Genomic DNA, 22,756 nt, shown 5'->3' on the forward strand with positions numbered 1-22,756 from the left:
GCGTTTGTGTCAATTTTGACACTGTCAGTGACTCATGGTACGGGCTCAGTTAGGAACTTCGCATTATTCCCGATTGCCATTGAACACGTGGCCCGAGCATGGGAGACCGCCGCAGGCGCCGTTATGATACCATTAACACCATTTGAACCTTATTTCATGGGCATAAGGTCCAATGTTCAGTCAAGTTATCACATTCAACTGTCCGATTCTAAACCGTATTGTCAAAAGTAATAAAGTCTACCATTACTAACACCTACTTAATGGTTGTTGTTCCTTATCGATACGCACCTATGTACTCTGGGCACAGTTTACTGATCAATTATATACTTTATTTCAATGTTATAAGACCTACCAATGGTCAGTATTGCTGTTATTTCCTACTAATATGCGCCTACCTGCTTCCCAATATGCTGATCGAGATTTTTGCAACATATGACACACGCTCAGCCTACGTTACATTCCGAACTCTGCCGAATATTTTGGCGATTAGAATTCAGTAAGTATAGAATTGATATGATAATTTCATATGATTCTGGCCAAAAGTCCTGTATCACTTGACAATTAAATTTATGTCAAATTGTTCTAGCCCAATTTTGTCAGTAATCTTCAGACTACCACAGTTGGATTTGAATTTGGCATTTACGTTAGCAACTGCGTGAACTAGATCGCATTCCCTCTCTATCGCACCAATTCATCATAAACGTCAAGTGGCAACTCGTGGTACAGCTACATATTGCACATTATGCTAGCGGTAGCCGTTTGAACTAATTTTACTCCATAAGATTTAACGTAGAAAAAAAGCCCACCACTACCACCGCCACCACCAGTCGTGCACCTAGCGAATACCTCCAAGTACTCATCAGTTAAATCGATAAAATTAATAGAGGTGAGAAAAGGTAAAACTTAACCTAGATAAAGTGGGCAGGAAAAACTCGTCTCGCACTCGTCTGACAAGCAAGGTAGCGAACTTCGCACCGGTCGCGTCGTCTCTGCTATTTTTATTCGAACAGTGTGAAATAATGGCCAAATCTACTATAGAAAGTTTAGAAAAAGTGCTACGGAAATACCTAGCCCCTATTGAATCAAAAATAGTGTGTGTGCTCGACGATATAAAGAAATTAGAAGCAAAAGTTACAAACCTAGAAAGAATCAGTACGTGTTTACAGTGCAATGGACGGTGCATCGACAATAGCTCGCTCAACACGCCACGCAATTCTGAACCGAACGCATCGAGCGACCCGACCGCTGCGAAAAAAAATCCCATGACTCATCCGGTCAATACTTTACGGATAACCGCCACGACTCAGGTTAACAAAAAAACTCCAAGTAACCCTCGATCAGCAACCACCGAAGACCGGACCCCGACTGGATCGGCCTCCTCAAATCCCGGGAAAAATAAGCAAACACTGAGTACCAAGAATGAGATCCCCCAGGATGCATCATTAACAACATTCACGACGCCGGCGAGCCTCGCCGACTCGAGCCAAGCGTACATCGGGACCGACCAACCCGAAACGCTCCAGGACAATGAAAAGGAAGCCCAATGGAAACAGGTGTTGAACAAAAAGCAGCGCCATCGCCACCAGCGCTCGCCCGGGCGTCCTCGCATTAGCGCCACTGGCACGGGACCGGCGGACGATATGCTTGAAACGATTGAACGACCAAAGAAAATACACGCGTGCTTCTTTAAAACTAATACGGAAGCCGAGTCGATCAAGTCTTACATGGAGAAGAAGGAACCATGCGACCACTACAACGTACAAAAACTTAAGTTAAGACATGAATATTATGCCTCATTCGCGATAACAGTTCCTGTAAGTAAATTTGATTTTTTTATGTCGCCTGAAAACTGGCCCCCTGGTACCGAAGTCAGCGAGTGGTTTCGAGCGGGCACCGGGCGCGGACGCGCGCCCTACAGGAGCCGCCACACCGCGGCCGAGCCCGGCCCGCGTCGGCAGTAGTGCGCCCCGATACACACGGCCCCCGCGGACCTCGGCTAACCTCACTCTGTGTCACCAAAATATCAGGTGCCTAAACAATAAAACCAAGTCTATTGAAGTGCTATTGTGTAAAGACTTAAAATGTGACGTGCTCGTGCTAACCGAGCACTGGCTCCGGGACAGTGAAATTGTATCTGTAACGTTACATAATTATGACCTAATATCTTATTACTGTAGACCATCGATACTACATGGAGGGAGCTGCATCTTTGTGCGTTCAGGCGTTAGGGCCCTAAATAGGCAAGACATTAGCAATATGTCCGTACAACAAATTTTTGATGTGTGTGCGCTCCACCTCTTAGACCACGATATATTGGTAGTAGGCATTTATCATTCCAACTGCACTAGTGACACGCAGTTTCTAACACTATTAGATAAACTCCTTTCAAAAATAAACGAAGAAAACCTCAGTGCCATAATAATGGGCGATATTAACATTGATCTTCTTACCAACACAACTTCCAAAAACAATATTTCAGATATTTTATCGTGCCATAACTTTAATCAACACGTCAATTTCCCAACCCGTACCTGTAATAATTCTAACACCGCGACGCTACTCGATCATGCGTACTCGAACATCTGTGCCGACCGTGTGTATGCCGATTGCGTCACCACGCACCTGAGCGATCACTCGGCGCAAAAGATAAGGATCGTAAACAAACCGCTCGCGCAACGCACTCCTATACCTAAACGCATTTTCAATATTGCAAATAAAAACTGTTTCTATGCAGCCCTAGAATCTATTGACTGGCCTTTGGTTGTTGCAAACAGTAACAAAAATTGTGAATCGCTAACTGTCACATTATTAAATATATTAGTTAATAAATTTGAGATTTGTTTTCCTAAGAAATTACATAAGGCAAATACAAGTAAATATCCATGGATTGATGATGAGGTATGGAACTTGAAACTTCTTCTTCACGATATTTCAAATCTAAAAGATAAATACCCATCTAGCAATCAGGTCTCGGATATGTTGGCTAGCATCTCATCTAAATACAATTATACGTTAAAACGCAAGCGCACTGCTTACTACAGCGCGCTAATACAGAACGCACCCAATAAATGCAAACGTATGTGGGGAGTAATAAACAAAGAATTAGGACGGGGTTGTCGCGAGCGCGCGGACTATACCGACGTTATAAAGGACAGTCATGGTTTAGCATTTGTCTCTAAAAAACAAGCAGTCGACTCAATTAATGCAGAATTCATAACTGCTGCTATTATATGCGGTGCACCGAAACCGGACGTCCAACGCTCGTTGACAGCTATAGCTATGAATATTCCCGAGTGTAACTGTTCATTAAGATTAAGATTTTTTACAGCTCATGAAGTAGAATCTATACTACGGACTCACATTGCGCCGAAAAACAGCACCGACATCTATGATCTTTCTGCCAACATCCTTCGGTACGTGGGTCCGGCACTGTCCTTCGTCCTATCAGAGTTGTATAATTACTGCATACGACAAGGGACAGTTCCAGAAGGCCTCAAAAAAGTTAAGATTACCCCACTGTACAAAGGGAAAGGTCCCAAAGCAGCCTTAAAGTCTTATCGCCCTATATCGTTAGTACCGGCAATAAGTAAAATTTTAGAAGTAGGTATTAACATTAGATTATTATCCTTTTGGTTCCCACAACTAACAATATCCGACCGACAATACGCATACCGCCAGGGCCGTTCGACTACGGATCTGGTGCGCGAAGTGGTGTGGCATACGCTGAGCGCGCGAGAGGCCGGGATGCAGGTGGCGGTAGTGTGCTGCGACCTCTCGCGCGCCTTCGATACCGCCAATCATGGACTTATCGCGCAGAAACTCAGTCACTACGGCATTCGTGGCCCCGCATTGGCGCTTCTAATGTCATTTATGTCGAACAGGAGTCAAGTTGTCGTAGGGGATAGTGGCCGCATCAGGTCTGATGAGATGAGAAATCAGCTTGGGGTACCGCAGGGATCGTGCTTGTCAAATACTCTGTTTAGCATCCTCCTAAATGATCTCCCACAAATAATAAAAGGGTGCGATATCTTTATGTACGCGGATGACGTCACAGCGATCGTCGCCAGCTCGTCTTTACCGGAACTGGAAACGAAGGTAACCGACACGCTTAAACAGCTTTGTAACTGGTTTACAACAAATGGGTTAGCCCTCAATAAAGACAAAACCTTCGTCATGAGACTTAATCTAAATGGCCACACATCCAGGCCCATGACCGCGTATGCCGGCGACGATGCTGTCCGTCAAGTTGCGGACATAAAGTTACTAGGTTTTACCATCGATAGTGGCCTGAGGTGGAACGTACACATCGACCATCTGTGCGCGAGGCTGGGCAGCGCGTGCTACGCTTTAAAGCGTCTCGCGAGTACTGCGACCAGGGACGTCGTCAGGAGCTGTTATTTCGCAACCGTGCACTCGCTCATTTCGTACGGCACCGAGCTATGGGGTGGAGCCGCTGACTGGCGTCGAGTGTTCTCATTACAAAGACGAGCTGTACGCGCAATAGCATGTGTTTCTGATGACGTCTCTGCTCGTCAGTATTTCACAGAATACAGTATATTAACACTACCCTGTGTACTTATTCAACAAATAGCTATATTTACTCACACCAACTCAAACAAATTTGCTGTGAAACAGGTAAATCCAAATCGCCATCTGCGTAGCAACAGGAACGCGGGCTGCCTAGTATCTGTGCCACATAAGTTAACAAAAAGCGGACGATCAGCCTATGTACTTGGTCCACGCATATACAACCACCTGCCTAAAAGTATCAGAGATGCACCTTCCTTCCATAATTTTAAAATGAAACTAAAACACTGGTTACTAAAATCACCGTTTTACGATATTGATGAATATCTTTCATGCAAAACTGATGATGTACTTACCTAAATAAAATTAATTATAATAAATAAACATGTATACTACGACATATGTATTAATAATTAATAAGTGTAATACGTATAAGTATATCTACAATGATATTTCAGATTTTATGTAATCTTTGACTTGTAACCTAATGTTATGAATAAATTTTCATTTTCATTTTCATTCATTTTCAAAAACGGTACTTTTAATCTCCACAAGTAATCGAATGTTAAAATATGGTTAGCATGCAATTAAACCAGTATAAATCTTACAATTGTGAAAGCACGGTAATAATTAGAATCGGATATAACTGCGCTTTGTGTGTTCCTTGCCTAATAAATTTAATAAATAGCAATGTTTCCTATCATATCTATGATACAGTGTAAGTAGGCAGTATGTTGATCTTGTTTGAATGCCCTAATAGGCTAAAGGAGTGTCTTTTCAAAAAGGCTTATATCTCTATGAAAACCATACAAAATAAAGCCCCCCTGAAAATGTTATCTCCAGTTAGAAACGTTTGTAATCTTCTGATGAAATACGATTACTTATTTAGTAGTACATAGTAGTAAATCACTTTATTGTACAAAAACAGGTTCACATGAAATTCACATAAATTTAGGTAAAAAGGCGGAATGATTGAGTTTAAAGTAAGAATACCTACACCTACCTACATGGAACCTGAGTAGGCAATAGTTAGGCTCACTTATTGAGTTATTGCCTTTGTGCTGCCTGAAGTTACCCTGACCTAGCGGCTATGGGACATATAGTCACCATACAATTGACAACTGTCAAATAATATGAACATGTCAATCCCAAATAAGTCCATGTTTACCACGCCTTGGGTTATCACGGCTTGTATTTCCCACTCCGCATATAAGCGCTATATCCAATACTTCCTCCTCCTATATCCAATAAGCGCTGATTAGCGTTCGTAAGTCATAATACTGCATTTCCGAAAACTGCGAGTAAATGTATGAAGTGGAGAAACAGGTACCGCTAATAGTATCTAATAAGCCGAGTTCCGATAAATCATTGAGCCACCCAGGGCGAAGCTATAGGGCCGTATTGTCATAATATCTATTGGCTATGTAGGTGCGAAGTGTGGAACTAGCGATGATTGCACTTGAGTGGGAAAAAAATGGGCCCATCATTTCATTCTATATGACTATATGACATCTGTTAAGAGTCTTACGAACCGTCTGTAAAAAGGCGGCTCCCATACCTACATTCAGAGCTATAGTGCGACAAAAGAGTAGATATTAAATAAAATGGAACTAAAAAAATTCCATAGTAAATTTTTTTGTTTAATTTTCCAGGCACTCTGAAACACGTCGAGCATATAAGTGATTAAAAATAATGTAAATTTAATATTTTTTAATACCTCACTATCAATTTAAACAATAACGAATTCACATTAGGTCATAAGGTCCGGCAATTGCCAAAGCTTTTCCCACGATTGACAGACTAATCCAGCAATACCATCTTTGGCGTGGGATTAAATCTGCTTTCGGATCTTGTTTAACAGGACTGATTCCAAACGCTCCATACTTGGTTTATTTACTCTTCTGTTGGCCAGTTTAATGGTGACCTCGAGACCAGAACTTCTGGATGACATCTTAATTCAAAGGTCAGAATCTGCATTCTGCTTGGCTACAGGACCTGGATCCTACCACACCGAAAAATATTTGTTCGATAATTCTTTTGCCACCATAGATGGTACATGTCGGGGTGCAGGCAGATCGAAAAGGAGATGGCGGGACGACTTGGACGCATTTTACCCGGAATGATGAGAACATAACAACGACAAGGTTGAGTGAAAGAAACGAGCCGAGGCCTTTGCCCAGCAGTGGGACACTAAAGTATGCTAAAACAAAATCAAAATAAATCATTTGCCAAATTTTCATTTGAAAATGGTATCCAGCCAGTAGAAGCTATGAGATGTAATGTTAGAGTCTGTGCGGAAAGAGAAGAGTCGTGGAATGTATCGGGCCGAATACATTCCACGACTCTTCTCTTTCCGAACAGACTCTAGATTTGTGACCCTTCTGGTTTTTGAAAAAACGCGTATGGTCCAATGAAAATTTGGCAAATGAAACAACGGGCAAAAATGTTTCGAAATCATGAACAACGTTATCATAGAGATCACACTTATTGGTTCGCTTAACACAAGCGGTGAGTTAGCGATGGATATCACAGCTTAGGCATAAGGCAGGATACATGCGCAAGCGCCACTCCTTTCACAGAATGACGTAAGCGCCTCTGGCTTCCTTATAGATACGACCTTATAATAAAGGCACATCCTGTATCTAAGATTATCTAAATCAACATACAAGCTTATGCGATTCTAGTGTTTAAGCGTTTAGCAACTAGATATAGAATGGCGTGTTATATGGAATGATTTGGATCATTCTGCTTTTGGGGTAAATATGTTTTTTACCGACAAACCAACCACCTATTTTCTGTTTTACCGTGTGATATTTCTGTGATCAAATATAGATAAGTGTAACTGCAAGTAGTGATAAGTTAAGTGATAATAAGTTTCGATTGACGTTTCCTATCAACAATTGACTTTTTACTATTGACTAAGACTACAATTGACTAAGCCCCAGAACCCTGGCTATAAACCTATATAACCTGGAAAACGCTAAATACATTTTTGTTCTTGAAAAAAGCTATATACCAACAAAGCCTTTAATCGATTAAAATACAAAACAATGTGATGTCACTCACGTAACAGTACTTACGGTATCAAATCTGATAAAAGACTATAAATACTATAAAAGACTATAAATTGAACTCGAGGTTAATAATTTCTCATCTAAAGATAGTATTTATATACTCACCTGAGATGTGTGGATCCAATAAAGACAATTTTGTTACAAATAAAGCCAAAATTCAACATACATACATAGTGACCTGATACTGAGTAACGTGTTGCTAACAGAATACAAATAACTACTTAGTATCCTTTTATTATCCATAGCTAACAATATTGCAATATCAACATAATAAATCACTTTGTTTACTTTTAACGAACTTTCGTAAGCCTACTTTACTAAACACATTCTTCGAACCATGACGCAACAAAGTTAAACCTTAAAATGTTTTACGTTTACCCAATCGCATCTTCAAGTTATTTGTAAATCGCGAAAACGATTAAAATTTATTTGAATCAGTATAAAAACACGAATTTGCAATATACTACCTACGCATCCATTTAACATATTATCTTGTATTGTCTGTGCCTACTCATTTGAAATCTATTGTTATGGGCAATGCAATAAAAGATGTGCATAATTAAAGAAGAATAATTAATTCTCGATTTGTTAACTGAAGTCTCTTTAATTTTATCTGATCCATTGTTAATCATCCGTATACATACAAGGTGTGCTAAAGAGAGTTTGTCTAATATTGCGCTGAACATGAAGGGGCTGAGGACAGAGCCTTGGTGGACTCCGAGACTCTGATAGAGATGGGGAAGGATTTAACATCGCCAACAGCAGTCCTCACTGCACAATGGGAACCGCAGTACATGTCACGAATAATGTCAATATAGATTTCAGTTACTCTCAGTGACCCCCATCATCGCGCGAGCTACACAGCTACACGCTCATAGCCATCTGGAACTATATCAAACATAGACATCTGGAATTATACCTATCTCTACAATGTCTTACTTCACTGAACCGACAGCAATCTACAGATAATCCCCGATTCTAGGAAACTACATTGTAAACGTTCCCGTCCCGCATTTTCTCCGTTTAGCGGTTTTGTGGGTTGTGCGAGGCCCTGCACATCACAAAACAACTTAAGTGCCATACTTTCTCTAGTAAAATACTACTTTTTATAACAGGAATCATACTTATAGTTTACCACAAAACGAAGTAAGCGCCGTACTGTTTTTGTGTTGGATTGTTCGACATCGCTGCTCGTTCGGTATTTCTGATATTTGTCGTTGGATTCCGCTTGATTGATCTGTTGGCACCTTGGCAGCTATACTGAGACTTAAAACGGCTTTAGATGTTACTAGCTGCCTTTACAGTCTTTACACGCCTTTTTGCAGTATTCTTCTAGCAGCTAAAAGCTTTGTGTAATTCTTTAGACACATCTCTCTATATTAGTATAAGACAAATTCTAAAGGAAATTACCGGTTTGGCGCTAATTTAGGTACTCTTATTACGGTTAAGTATGCAGTTATGCAGCTATGCCGTCGTAATAATATCAAATTAAGTCTAAGCAGGCGTGTGATTACGAATATTACGATACAATTACACTGCATTACCTACTGTAAAACAACTGTATCGCTTCTAACCGCATATTAATACAGTTAATACTGCTGCTTGGGGTCGTCGCAGCATGTCTTTTCCTTCCATACCTATTTGTCTCTTGGTTATTATATTTCATCTTACACCCATCAATATCAGCTATTGACGCAGGCGAGTCACTGAAGAAAAGCTATGAAGATCTAGATCTCAATGCTATTCCAACGTCAATAATGTATGATCTATAACTTAGAGCTTGTATATCAGACGGCACGGGTTCGCAACTTCGCACACACCATTAGGATCATGTATATGTTGGTAAATCCTTGTATCCTTGGATGTTGCGCGTGTAATGCCATTCATTCATTACTTGTTGCCTTAGCTTTTTCTTAAACAGCTGTATTTAAAAGCGTTTTGGAAGATTCACCCAAAATTCTCTCACGTCCGTAAACTCGTCTTACCTCACAGATTTTGAAATGTCCGGATATACAATTAATTTGTCCATTTTTCGAATGCCAAGATCACTGTACTATCAATTGAGGCGACGTGACCGAGTCAAGCTCAGTTCTTGGTTACCGAAGTGATTGAGCAATACCTGTTAAACGATGAAAGCAGTAAGCGCCTATAGCTTCCGTACATAGTTGCGCCGTAATTTCCTGGAGGATATAATGCGGTTTGATCTTTGCCGCTTCCCACAGAATTGAGAAGTCGGCGATATACTGAGACCACAAAACAACTATGTGCAAAGTTAACATATTACCTTAAACTACGGGATAGGTACGAAGTCATTCCGACAGAGTTGACCGATTTCATTCCTAACTTTGTAAAACTACCTATTGTCAATAATTTCCATCACTACAGATCACTGGGGGCTTAGCCAAGATGATAATCGTTGATAGAAAACGCCAATCGAAACTATATATATCCTCCTGAGTCCCGCTTGTCATTTTTGCAGTTTTGAATTTGGAACCTTGTACCTAAAATAGATCCTCGATTCGATAATCCTAAATTCGATTTTGATTAAAGCCTTTATAAAGGCCTCAGGGACTCAGGATGATTATTTTTTTTCGTTTGTCGATGTACGATTATCATTTTGGGCCCCCAGATCAACATGGTGCGCCCACAATTTTCAAATATGCTGTCTTTTTAGTAGTAAATGGTTAGCTAGATTATATTAAAGCCACTTCATTCTAACCTATTCTAGATCAAACATTTAGTTGGTGATAAGCAATTTTATAAGGTAGAAGACATGCGAGTTTGTCCCTATTGACCACGGATTAAAAATCTAGGTATTGTTTCAACATTTAGTTAAATACCCACCTATACCTACTACATCAATCACGTCACATGTGAGGTTTATAGCAAACCAAATGAATGCACCAGTGTTACCAAATTAATCTAAATTAACCATTACAAATCAGACACATTCAAGCCACTTTACATTTAAAAGCATATACGAAATGCGATGAAATCTATTAGTTTCACTCAAAATTGCCACCGTGTGCAAAAAAAAGTTAAGACCGAATCGACCCCAATAATGCTACCGGCGCTTTATATGGATGACTTTATTTCCGCGACTCACGTATGCACGTGGGTGTGAATTACTTTAAATTTTAGGCACAAGAACATAAAAAGAAACTTTGGTGTGATCTGCGTGAGGTCAGGCTTACTTACCGTTTCTGTTATTCGCTTTTTATGAGACGTTTTGTTAGCAATGATATTATAACTCAAGATAGGTTATAGGCGTTCCAAAATTGAAGCGCTTAACTTGTGACAAATTGGACAAGTTGCCTTTAGTGGTAGCTGGACAAGCGAGAAATGTGCACGTGCTAACGAGCTCCCGCACACTGAAAGAGAAAGAGACGACCTTATGTTTAACAACGAGTGTGAGAAAGATGGATGGAATGAGAAAATTAATCAAAAATAACAGATTTCTTCGTAGGCACAGAAATAAATTTGGAAGTATTTTTTGTGCTCCTCAAGTATGAGTATAACCTATCTATTATGGTTATATAATATCATTGTTTGTTAGCAATCATTGCCGTATTTTTTTAAACTGACAAGTTAAGTGCATTACCGTTTTTTATTAAAATATTTATTTTATAGATCCTTCAAACTCGACTCCGAGGTACATACATCATTTAAACTAGACTCAAGAATAAACTAGAATAGAGGTCATTTGTGTTAATTATTTAAAAAAAATCTCCGTTATACATATAGTTGGTCAAACCAAATTGTCAGTAAGTAAATAAGAACTTAAAAAAACTATAATCATCCTTTTCTTTTGGGTGCTAGTACTAGTGTAAGACAAAGATATTATGATTCTCTCTGTCTGTTTGAAATGAAGACAGTCCTTTGACAAACTGTACATATGTACACTTTATAGGATACCTCTTGAATACCTACGTCTGTTGTCTTTTAAAAGGCAATAGGATTAAAATCTAAGCAATAAAACCGTGAACAAAAACATTGGTTCAAAAACTAGCAAATAAAACCAACTGCAACACTAAAGGTACTGGCAGGCATCTATCGGTGTTATGGTTGGCGGCAAAAACCGCTCGCTCCGGGTCTTGGTCGGTCGGAACTCGGCAATTTATTGCAACATCTGATCGGAGATAACAACAGGACGTCGGGGCTCGACTAGGGCATAAGTAGAAGTACTTTGTGCTTAGTTACAAAGTAGTACTACGTACACAGACATAGAATCCGCGCTCGCGCTTGACAGACAGCTTAAGTGTGCGAAAGGGAAGCCATCACGTATATGAACATCCCTTGAGTGCGAAAGAGTTAGACTACCAATAGGAAAACGTAACCACTTTTGAGTTTGACGACGGCCGCGGACGGCCAAGAGCGTATCACGGTAATTTTCAAATTGAAAAATATACATGGATTAGGACGAAAAGTATAGATAAAGTAATTCAGTGAAGATGGTGTCTTGTAGTGTGCCGGATTTCAGTGTCACAGGGCCAAATAATCCAAGCAAATACTCATTTCAGAGGATTTATGATATTCCGAGCGAAATTTTCATAACGATATTTTGTCAAATTAACAGCGTAAAAAGTGTAAGAAGCCGGTTTATACAGTTAATTATAAGTTTTTCTTCCTTTGCGTGCTAATATTTTATCATATTAGTCTATAATTTAAAATATTTTGTGTAAAAACATATCCTGTTACTTTACGCTAGGGCTTGACAAAATGTTCATATGACAGTATCGATAACCTGTCGGCATATTAATAGCTATGTAATTATTTCTTCACAAAACATCATTAAGATATTAGCTTTTATAACCGACTTCAAATAATAACGATTGTTATACCTTTTTGAAGGTGCTCATGTTTAGCGGTAAATTTAAACTTCACTTTCCAACACAGTAAGAGTTACATTAAGATAATTCTGCAACAATTTTGAAAGCACACGCAGTGTAGGTGTTATTTATACGTCATATTGTCGTAGAATTTTAACGTTTTAAATAACACATTTGAAAAAGTAGTCGATAAAGCAATCAAACATCGACAGATTATTAATATGTTGTAACATGACATCACTATTTTTGATCTCACACAGACAATTTACGCACACACTTGTATTAATTTTTGGTCGCACTTTTGAAGATTGACAGTTGTTCTTATGACTACGTATAACCCATTAAGAGTCAAGGTATTGACATACGGGTTAAAAGGACACTCTTTGGCACTGACATAAAACGTACTCGCTTATATTAGTGCGAGCGAGACGTATAGAAAGTAAATTAGTAGTAGTAGTAGTAGTAAACACTTTATTGCACAAAACAAGTACATAACACAGAGATCATTCAAGTAAATGTGTACAAAGGGGAACTTATCCCGTTAAGGGATCTCTTCCAGCTAACCTTTAAGTAGCTGAGAGATACATTATGAAATTACGTTCTCGATAGCGTATATGTCAGTTTTGACATTGTCAGTGACTCATGGTACGGGCTGTTAGCGCTTTCCCAGATACATCAAGGGTTGTCAGATGATGGGGATTCGTCTGAAGTGTCTGGACTCGACGGACGCAAGACGCACAATTTTATCAAGTTCTAGCGACCCGCCCCGGCTTCGTACGGGTTAACAAATTATACATAAACCTTCTTGAATCACTCTATCTATTAAAAAAACCGCATCAAAATCCGTTGCGTAGTTTTAAAGATCTAAGCATAGGAACAGACAAGCAGCGAGAAGCGACTTTGTTTTATACTATGTAATGATAGTGACAGTGAAATTGACAGATACGGCGGTGGCAAGTCGGCAACAACGACGCCGCAACAGTAATAAAGCTGCAGTTGACATCCGAACGTCACCCTTTGGTTATAGTTTGTAGCTTTCTAATAGAGCCCGACGGCTAATCCTATTGTCTATTGTTAAGTAAAACCGCTCGTGCCACGTGCCACAACCACCTGCATAAAAATTCGCTCGTTCACTATACCCAGGTAATTTAATTACAACTCCTATGGAAATTGCAATAAGATTCAAAATGAACTAATGGATAAATATTTTGTTACGATGTGTGTGCTCAGTACTTCGGTTACTGAGTGCCGGCGAGACGAACGCTACAGAACCAGTCTAAAATGTGTCATCGAGAAGCGTAACAAAGGCGCGTTATCGGAGAGCGCACCTACACTGGTTTTTTGAGCGTTGGACTAACCCGCGCTCAGGTGCCAAATAGAATAATTAAGATCCTTTTTTGCAGGTAAGTAGCACGTGCGGTTTTACTGAACAATAGACAATAGGATACTTAAGAGCGCTCCAACAAGAAAAGTCAAAATAATGCAAAATTGATGATATTCCTCGATGACATTCAGTACTTTAGGGTCATTATTAGAAACAATGAGTACTTATTACGGTAAAAGCGTCTTCTTATCTTTAGGAATTACTTTTTAAATATTAGAAAAAGGATTTATTAAATTAGTAATGATTTTTTTTCTGATGGTCGTTTCCGAAAAACCACGTCTAGTACTGAATTGTGAGCTCGTATTTGTAAATGTTGAGAAGTTTACTCTGGTAAAGCTGGCTATTTTGTATTACTAATACCCTGTACATTAGGAATTACTTTTGACATTTTTCCTAAATACCTTTGAGAAAGAGAAAATCGAAGAAAAACAAACTCAATTTTCTCTCCGAAACAAGTGTCAATTCCTACGAAATTCTACTTAATATCGAAGTCATTTTCATACTCAAGCAATCTACAGCGTTTGCTTATACTGATGGTATACATTAGTGTTTATGAAATTCTACTATAATTTTTTGTCAATTTTTTGAAAACGACTCTAATATTACCGATGACGCGCGGTCGTGAGCTCAGTGCCGCGGCAGAGCTTGTAGAGGTAGGACGTGTGTCGGTCGGCTCCGCACGTTTTCAACAGCGACGACGAGGTTTTTTATCATTGTGTGCGGCAGGCGCCGTGTAAAATGCTATACTGTGTGCGTGACAGTGCGTGTATACGGCGACTGAGAAACTTTGATCCTAGTACTGTGTATTTGGTTTTATAGTATAGTATGTAACTACCGGACAGCATTAAAGATATTTGAAATGATCTGATATTTTATAGGTACTAAATTAAAAAATGGCTGAATACAAATGCTTTTGATGACATGTCAGAATCAGAATATATAGGTCTGATGATGGAGCTGGGAGGTGGTCACCGGTACCAATCAATCATGCAACTAAACCACTTCGTGTTTCGGCTCGTTTGATTCGTCTCAACAAGATCTTTGACACAAGATAGGACTCAGGGTCTGATGATGGAGCTGGAAGGTGGTCACCGGTACCAGTCAACCACGCAACTAAACCACTTCGTGTTTGGGCTCGTTTGATTCCTCTCAACGAGATCTTTGACACAAGATAGAACTCAGGGTCTGATGATGAAGCTGGAAGGTGGTCAACGGTACCAGTCAACCATTCAACTAAACCACTTCGTGTTTCGGCTCGTTTGATTCGTCTCAACAAGATCTTTGACACAAGATATTACTGAGGGTCTGATGATGGAGCTGGAAGGTTGACACCGGTACCAGTCAACCACGCAACTAAACCACTTCGTGTTTGGGCTCGTTTTATTCCTCTCAACGAGATCTTTGACACAAGATAGAACTCATGGTCTGACGATGAAGCTGGAACGTGGTCAACGGTACCAGTCAACCATGCACCTAAACCACTTCGTGTTTGGGCTCGTTTGATTCGTCTTAAGATTTTTGACACAAGATAGTACTGAGGGTCTGATGATGGAGCTGGAAGGTGGTCACCAGTACCAGTCAACCATGCAACTAAACCACTTCGTGTTTGGGCTCGTTTGATTCCTCTCAACGAGATCTTTGACACAAGATAGAACTCAGGGTCTGATGATGAAGCTGGAAGGTGGTCACCAGTACCAGTCAACCATGCAACTAATCCACTTCGTGTTTGGGCTCGTTTGATTCCTCTCAACGAGATCTTTGACACAAGATAGAACTCAGGGTCTGATGATGGAGCTGGAAAGTGGTCACCTATACCAGTCAACCACGCAACTAAACCACTTCGTGTTTGGGCTCGTTTGATTCCTCTCAACGAGATCTTTGACACAAGATAGAACTCAGGGTCTGATGATGGAGCTGGAAGGTGGTCAACGGTACCAGTCAACCATGCAACTAAACCACTTCGTGTTTCGGCTCGTTTGATTCGTCTCAACAAGATCTTTGACACAAGATAGGACTCAGGGTCTGATGATGGAGCTGGAAGGTGGTCACCGGTACCAGTCAACCACGCAACTAAACCACTTCGTGTTTGGGCTCGTTTGATTCCTCTCAACGAGATCTTTGACACAAGATAGAACTCAGGGTCTGATGATGAAGCTGGAAGGTGGTCACCAGTACCAGTCAACCATGCAACTAATCCACTTCGTGTTTGGGCTCGTTTGATTCCTCTCAACGAGATCTTTGACACAAGATAGAACTCAGGGTCTGATAATGAAGCTGGAAGGTGGTCAACGGTACCAGTCAACCATGCCACTAAACCACTTCGTGTTTCGGCTCGTTTGATTCGTCTCAACAAGATCTTTGACACAAGATAGTACTGAGGGTCTGATGATGGAGCTGGAAGGTGGTCACAAGTACCAGTCAACCATGCAACTAAACCACTTCGTGTTTGGGCTCGTTTGATTTGTCTCAACAAGATATTTGACACAAGATAGTACTGAGGGTCTGATGATGGAGCTGGAAGGTGGTCACCGGTACCAGTCAACCACGCAACTAAACCACTTCGTGTTTGGGCTCGTTTGATTCCTCTCAACGAGATCTTTGACACAAGATAGAACTCAGGGTCTGATGATGGAGCTGGAAAGTGGTCACCTATACCAGTTAACCACGCAACTAAACCACTTCGTGTTTGGGCTCGTTTGATTCCTCTCAACGAGATCTTTGACACAAGATAGAACTCAGGGTCTGATGATGGAGCTGGAAGGTGGTCAACGGTACCAGTCAACCATGCAACTAAACCACTTCGTGTTTCGGCTCGTTTGATTCGTCTCAACAAGATCTTTGACACAAGATAGGACTCAGGGTCTGATGATGGAGCTGGAAGGTGGTCACCGGTACCAGTCAACCACGCAACTAAACCACTTCGTGTTTGGGCTCGTTTGATTCCTCTCAACGAGATCTTTGACACAAGATAGAACTCAGGATCTGATGATGGAGCTGGAAGGTGGTCAACGGTACCAGTCAACCATGCAACTAAACCACTTCATGTTTCGGCTCGTTTGATTCGTCTCAACAAGATCTTTGACACAAGATAGGACTCAGGGTCTGATGATGGAGCTGGAAGGTTGGCACCGGTACCAGTCAACCACGCAACTAAACCACTTCGTGTTTGGGCTCGTTTTATTCCTCTCAACGAGATCTTTGACACAAGATAGAACTCAGGGTCTTACGATGAAGCTGGAACGTGGTCAACGGTACCAGTCAACCATGCAACTAAACCACTTCGTGTTTCGGCTCGTTTGATTCGTCTCAACAAGATCTTTGACACAAGATAGGACTCAGGGTCTGATGATGGAGCTGGAAGGTGGTCACCGGTACCAGTCAACCACGCAACTAAACCACTTCGTGTTTGGGCTCGTTTGATTCCTCTCAACGAGATCTTTGACACAAGATAGAACTCAGGGTCTGATGATGAAGCTGGAAGGTGGTCAACGGTACCAGTCAACCATGCAACTAAACCACTTCGTGTTTCGGCTCGTTTGATTCGTCTCAACAAGATCTTTGACACAAGATAGTACTGAGGGTCTGATGATGGAGCTGGAAGGTTGGCACCGGTACCAGTCAACCACGCAACTAAACCACTTCGTGTTTGGGCTCGTTTTATTCCTCTCAACGAGATCTTTGACACAACATAGTACTCACAGGGTCTGATGTGCAGCTGGAAGGTTGTCATCCCAGACACGAAGTGGTTTAGTTGCATGGTTGACTGGTACCGGTGACCACCATTCAGCTCCATCATCAGACCCTGAGTATCACCTAGTGTCCAAGATCTTGTTGAGACAAATCAAACGAGCATAAACACGAAGTGGTTTAGTTGCGTGGTTGACTGGTACCGGTGCCAACCTTCCAGCTCCATCATCAGACCCTCAGTACTATCTTGTGTCAAAGATCTTGTTGAGACGAATCAAACGAGCTCAAACACGAAGTGGTTTAGTTGCATGGTTGACTGGTACCGGTGACCACCTTCCAGCTCCATCATCAGACCCTGAGTCATATCTTGTGTCAAAAATCTTGTTGAAATGAATCAAACGAGCCCAAACACGAAGTGGTTTAGTTGCATGGTTGAATGGTACCGGTGACCACCTTCCAGCTCCATCATCAGACCCTGAGTATCACCTAGTGCCAAAGATCTTGTTGAGACGAATCAAACGAGCTCAAACACGAAGTGGTTTAATTGCATAGTTGACTGGTACCAGTGGCCACCTTCCAGCTCCATTATCAGACCCTGATTGTCACCTAGTGTCAAAGATCTTGTTGAGACGAATCAAACGAGCCTAATCATGTTACTACATGGTTGATTGGTATTCGTGACCACCTTCATCATCATCATCGGGCTTCATCATCAGATGCTTAGTATCAGCTGGTTTCTTAACTTAAGATACAAATTAAAGGTTTTATTATATAGCTAAAATAGTTTCACTATACAACCTATACCATATGCAATGACGAAAAATGAAAATAAGAGAGTACCTAAGTAAGTACGTATAATTTCTTTCTAGTAATAATGACCTACATAAGTATGTATATTTGCACTGGATTTAGTATTTTCGTACCAAATAACATTTTTAGGACTTTGATATTAAAGTACAGTTAGTGTTGTTATGATTGATTTCAATATGCTTCACGATCGGATCAAGAATGTTTAATCCATCATTGTAGTGCGACCGAGGGAAAATGCGGTGGAAGGGTTCGGCGACCTGAGATCGCGGGGCCTGCCGCAGCGCGTAAAATACCTAAACTCGCTCATCCCCGAAATGTAATAGCACTCTTAAGCCTTCGGGCTCTACTAGAAAGCTACAAACTATACCTGACAGTTTACAGCTGTCAATATAAAGATGTCACCCCATGAAAGTTCACATGTTTCCCATCCCGTGTGTTGATGTCGTATATGAATGAATGAATGAATGAAATCTTTATTTCAGGCAACTAGTGGCCCATACATAAATACCTTAACACTAGCATACATATTATAAAAAATTACTAAACACTAAAAATCACATTATGATTGCGATGCATTACGCAAACCCGCAGTGTCAGGGAGCCGGCCGCGGAACCGCCGAAACTTGACACCCTTCGGGCAAAACTCCTCCTTGGTGAAGGTCGATGTTCAGTCGGAACGGAACCATAAACGATCCCCCAACACATACTTCGCACATAGCCAATTGCACAATCCACTATTTATTACCCACGAATAAGTTTGTAAATAACCCCCATTATAATCAGTCGGCTCGGTAATGTCGTAAAAACGACCTTTGTCTTGTCGTGTCGTGACATTTGTCGTCCGCTGCGTACCAAATGTCAGATCCGTGCGACGACTAACGAGATAGCTCTGCGATTTAACTGCGATGGCAGATCACACGCACTAGATGCAGTTCATAAGACGAGTAGGTATACGAGTCACGCGCATGGTCGCATTGGCACCCCTCACCCCAGTAAATTTACTACGATTTATGGCGAATTGGAAATAAATTACAATACCTAGCTGTTTATTCCCATTATAACGGATACATCATGATTCTATAATGTACAAAGTTACAAACTAGAATCCATAAAAACTATTTGTCTGCACAAATTACCAACGTTTTTTTTGTAGGAATTTCATGAAAATGCATTTTCTAGGTAATTTAATGGGCATATCAATAAAGTACCACTATTTCCAGTTGTGTCTAGCAAAATATGTTCTATATAAGCCGTGCCATATATACGTACTATTGGTAGTATTGGTAAACATAGGAGCGCAATCGCTCATTTACAATGAATTTTATAACTTTAAACATTTCAATTTTATTTTATAATAGTTTTTACAATAGTGACCCACTCTTGTCAAATTGTTTTATTTAAAACAAAGTTTAAGTATAAGAGGGACTAGGTACAAGAAAGAGTTCCATTACGCTTCATAATGTTGAATCTATTGGAGTTAGTCTGCGACTGCGATTTTAATTCGGTTAAATTAGGAGAATTGGGCTTTGTTGCAAAGGTTAGTTTGACGTTACGTTATATAACTTCACGTTAAACATTATTTAAATTGTAGATTGAAATTGACTATTTAAATGATTAGTCATGTTGACTTTCTGTAAACAATATCCGGGAGACCGAGCTTTGCTCGGAAAACATATAAAAACTCAAAAATGCGCGTTTTCACAGAGATAAGTCCGAGCTAGATCGATTTTTCGCCCCCGAAAACCCCCATATAGCAAATTTCATCGAAATCGTTAGCGCCTTTTCCGAGACCTTCGAAATACACATATAAATATAAAAGATTTGCTCGTTTAAATGTATGTATAAGATAATATGTACATATCTAAAAACATAAATGTGCTGTATTTGAGATATGTTTTTTAAAATAAAATTATGTTCACACATAAAAACTAAAAATTCTTTATCACGTAAATAATATAATAAGGTTACCCACCAAGAACTGAGCTAAGTACCTACCTACCTATATTATCAGTTGAACAACAATATATTTGATATTAAACATACAGTTTAATAATATAGCCCATAAATTCATTTATTTACCGTCAACCGTGAACATTAATTTAATATTTAATGTGCGTATCTTAGCTATTTCTGGCAAATTTAATCTAATGGCACTAAAACTTGAAACTATAAAGTGTATAGGTAAGCTATAAATAAATTACTGATTAAGGTTGCGTAAATTTCTATTAATATAGTGAATCAAACAAAATGAGGTAAGTATAATGTACAGTTACTTGCAATAATATGCTCTTATGGGCCCGATTCGGATTTTGAAATAGACATCTGTTAGATATCTTTTAGACATCGCCAAGATACGATAACGATATGTTTAAGATCTAACCTGTCAAATTTGACATTTGCGCGATTCTGGAGATACGAGGGGTGTTCAAAATATTCTCGGTATGAGAATGAAAACAAACAAGTACGAAAAGTTTGATATTTTTATTTTTCAATATACTCCCCCCCCCTATGTTCATACACTTAAAAGATCGATCAATTATTTTTTTAATCCCTCGTAAAAATATTTTTTATCTTTCGTGTAAAAATGCTCCTCCACTGCCGCCTTCAATGCTTCATCGTCAGAAAATTTATTTCCACGCAGATCCTTTTTAAGATTGGGGAGCAAAAAGAAGTCGCTGGGGGCTAAGTCCGGACTATACGGTGGGTGAGTAACAGTTTTAAACCCACATTCAACAATAGCTGCCTTGGCAATATGAGCAGTATGGACGGGGGCGTTGTCATGCAGAAGCAGAATACCTTTGGTTAACTTTCCTCGCCTCTTTTCTTTAATTACATCCTTTAATTGACGTAGAATGTTAGCGTAGTACTGTCCTGTGATATTTACACCTTTTTCTTTATAATCGATTAGTAATACTCCTTCACAATCCCAAAATATCGTGGCCATGACTTTGCCAGCTGAAGGGATGACCTTGAACTTCTTGGGATGAGCTGAACCCTTAATGTGCCACTGCATGGACTCTTGTTTACTCTCTGGGTCATAATGATGAACCCAGGTTTCATCTCCAGTAACTATTCTTTGCAGCACCTCATCAGGATTTTCACCGCACAGGTCAATAAAATCGGAACAACAAGCTACACGCATGTCTTTTTGAAGCCGAGTCAGCATTCGCGGAACCCATCTTGCACTTACTTTTGACATATTAAGATGGTCATGTATAATATCATGTACGGTACCAATAGAGAGATTGGTTACTTGTGCTATAGATTTTACCTTCACTCGACCATCTTCCAATATAAGTTTTTCCACTTTATCAATATTTTCTTGTGAAGTAGCTACTACAGGCCGGCCAGGTCTAGGGTCATCTTCAATACTCTCCCTTCCGCGTTTAAACTCGCTTGACCACTTTTGAATGGTAGATAAAGAAGGAGCAGACTCACGGTAAACACAATCCATTTCCTCTTTTATGGTTTTTTGATTTTTACCCTGTTTTGTCAAGAATTTTATCACGCATCGATGTTCTAATTTAGTTAACATTGTCAATTCGCACATGATGTTCATGTTTGTTCAGCAATTGCAGAAAAACAAAAGACTATCTCGGTTCGAATTATACTTTTTTTTAATGTCAATGAATAAACCTTAGCGGCCAGTAACGAAATAAATTTTAGAAGAGGTCGTAAGATATCAATACCGAGAATATTTTGAACGCCCCTCGTACTCTTGAACCATTTCCACAAGATATGGCTTAGAGATCCAATTCACATCTAATAGATATCTAACTCTATCTAACGTAAAAGTGACACTGGTTGCTCGAATTGCGCTGCAAAAGAGAACTATTAGTTGAAATCTAAACTATAACGTATCTAGAATGGATCTAGTACGTGTCGTCTCTTGTGAATATCTTGAAGTTCGAATACGGTGGCTCTACAAAAAAAATCGTGTCAGATATTTTTGCGGCCTTCGGTAGGTATATTATTGTAGGTGCCGAAGTTTTTTTTACAGCTCTATAACTCTTGTATTATTGCAGTTACGGGGATGGTGATATAGGATTTATTTATTTTAGAAAAATCCACAAGTAGGTAGGTAGGGTTTCGTCGATGATATTTTATTGACATTACCCGCAGAGCATGTTATCCGTACCAATATTTAAAGGGGCCCACTGATTAACAGTCCGCCGGACCGGTACGGTATCGGCCTGTCAGTTAGAACAAAAATTTGACAGTTCCGAACAACTGACAGGCCGATACCGTCCGGCGGACTGTTAATCAGTGGGCCCCTTTAAGTTGGATTTTCAAAGTTCGTATCACTACTATCGCGGCTTGACCCCAGTAATAACGTCGGGCCAGTAATAAAGTAGGTATTCATGTCTTGTATTGGACAAATTGTCATGTTGTCGGCATTCAGTATTTAATAATAATTGTAATTCTTCCTGAAATTGCGTTCTTTA

At 40.0% G+C, this 22,756-nt stretch overlaps 1 protein-coding gene across 3 annotated transcripts in view; it reads left to right on the forward strand.

The window, feature by feature from the left end:
• LOC134651368 (leucine zipper putative tumor suppressor 2 homolog) overlaps positions 1–22,756 on the forward strand; it is a 156,764-nt gene that overhangs the window by 114,892 nt on the left and 19,116 nt on the right. The window lies entirely within an intron of this gene.

The sequence above is a fragment of the Cydia amplana genome, chromosome 10 (genome assembly GCF_948474715.1).
Source record: "Cydia amplana chromosome 10, ilCydAmpl1.1, whole genome shotgun sequence".
Taxonomy (NCBI): domain Eukaryota; kingdom Metazoa; phylum Arthropoda; class Insecta; order Lepidoptera; family Tortricidae; genus Cydia; species Cydia amplana.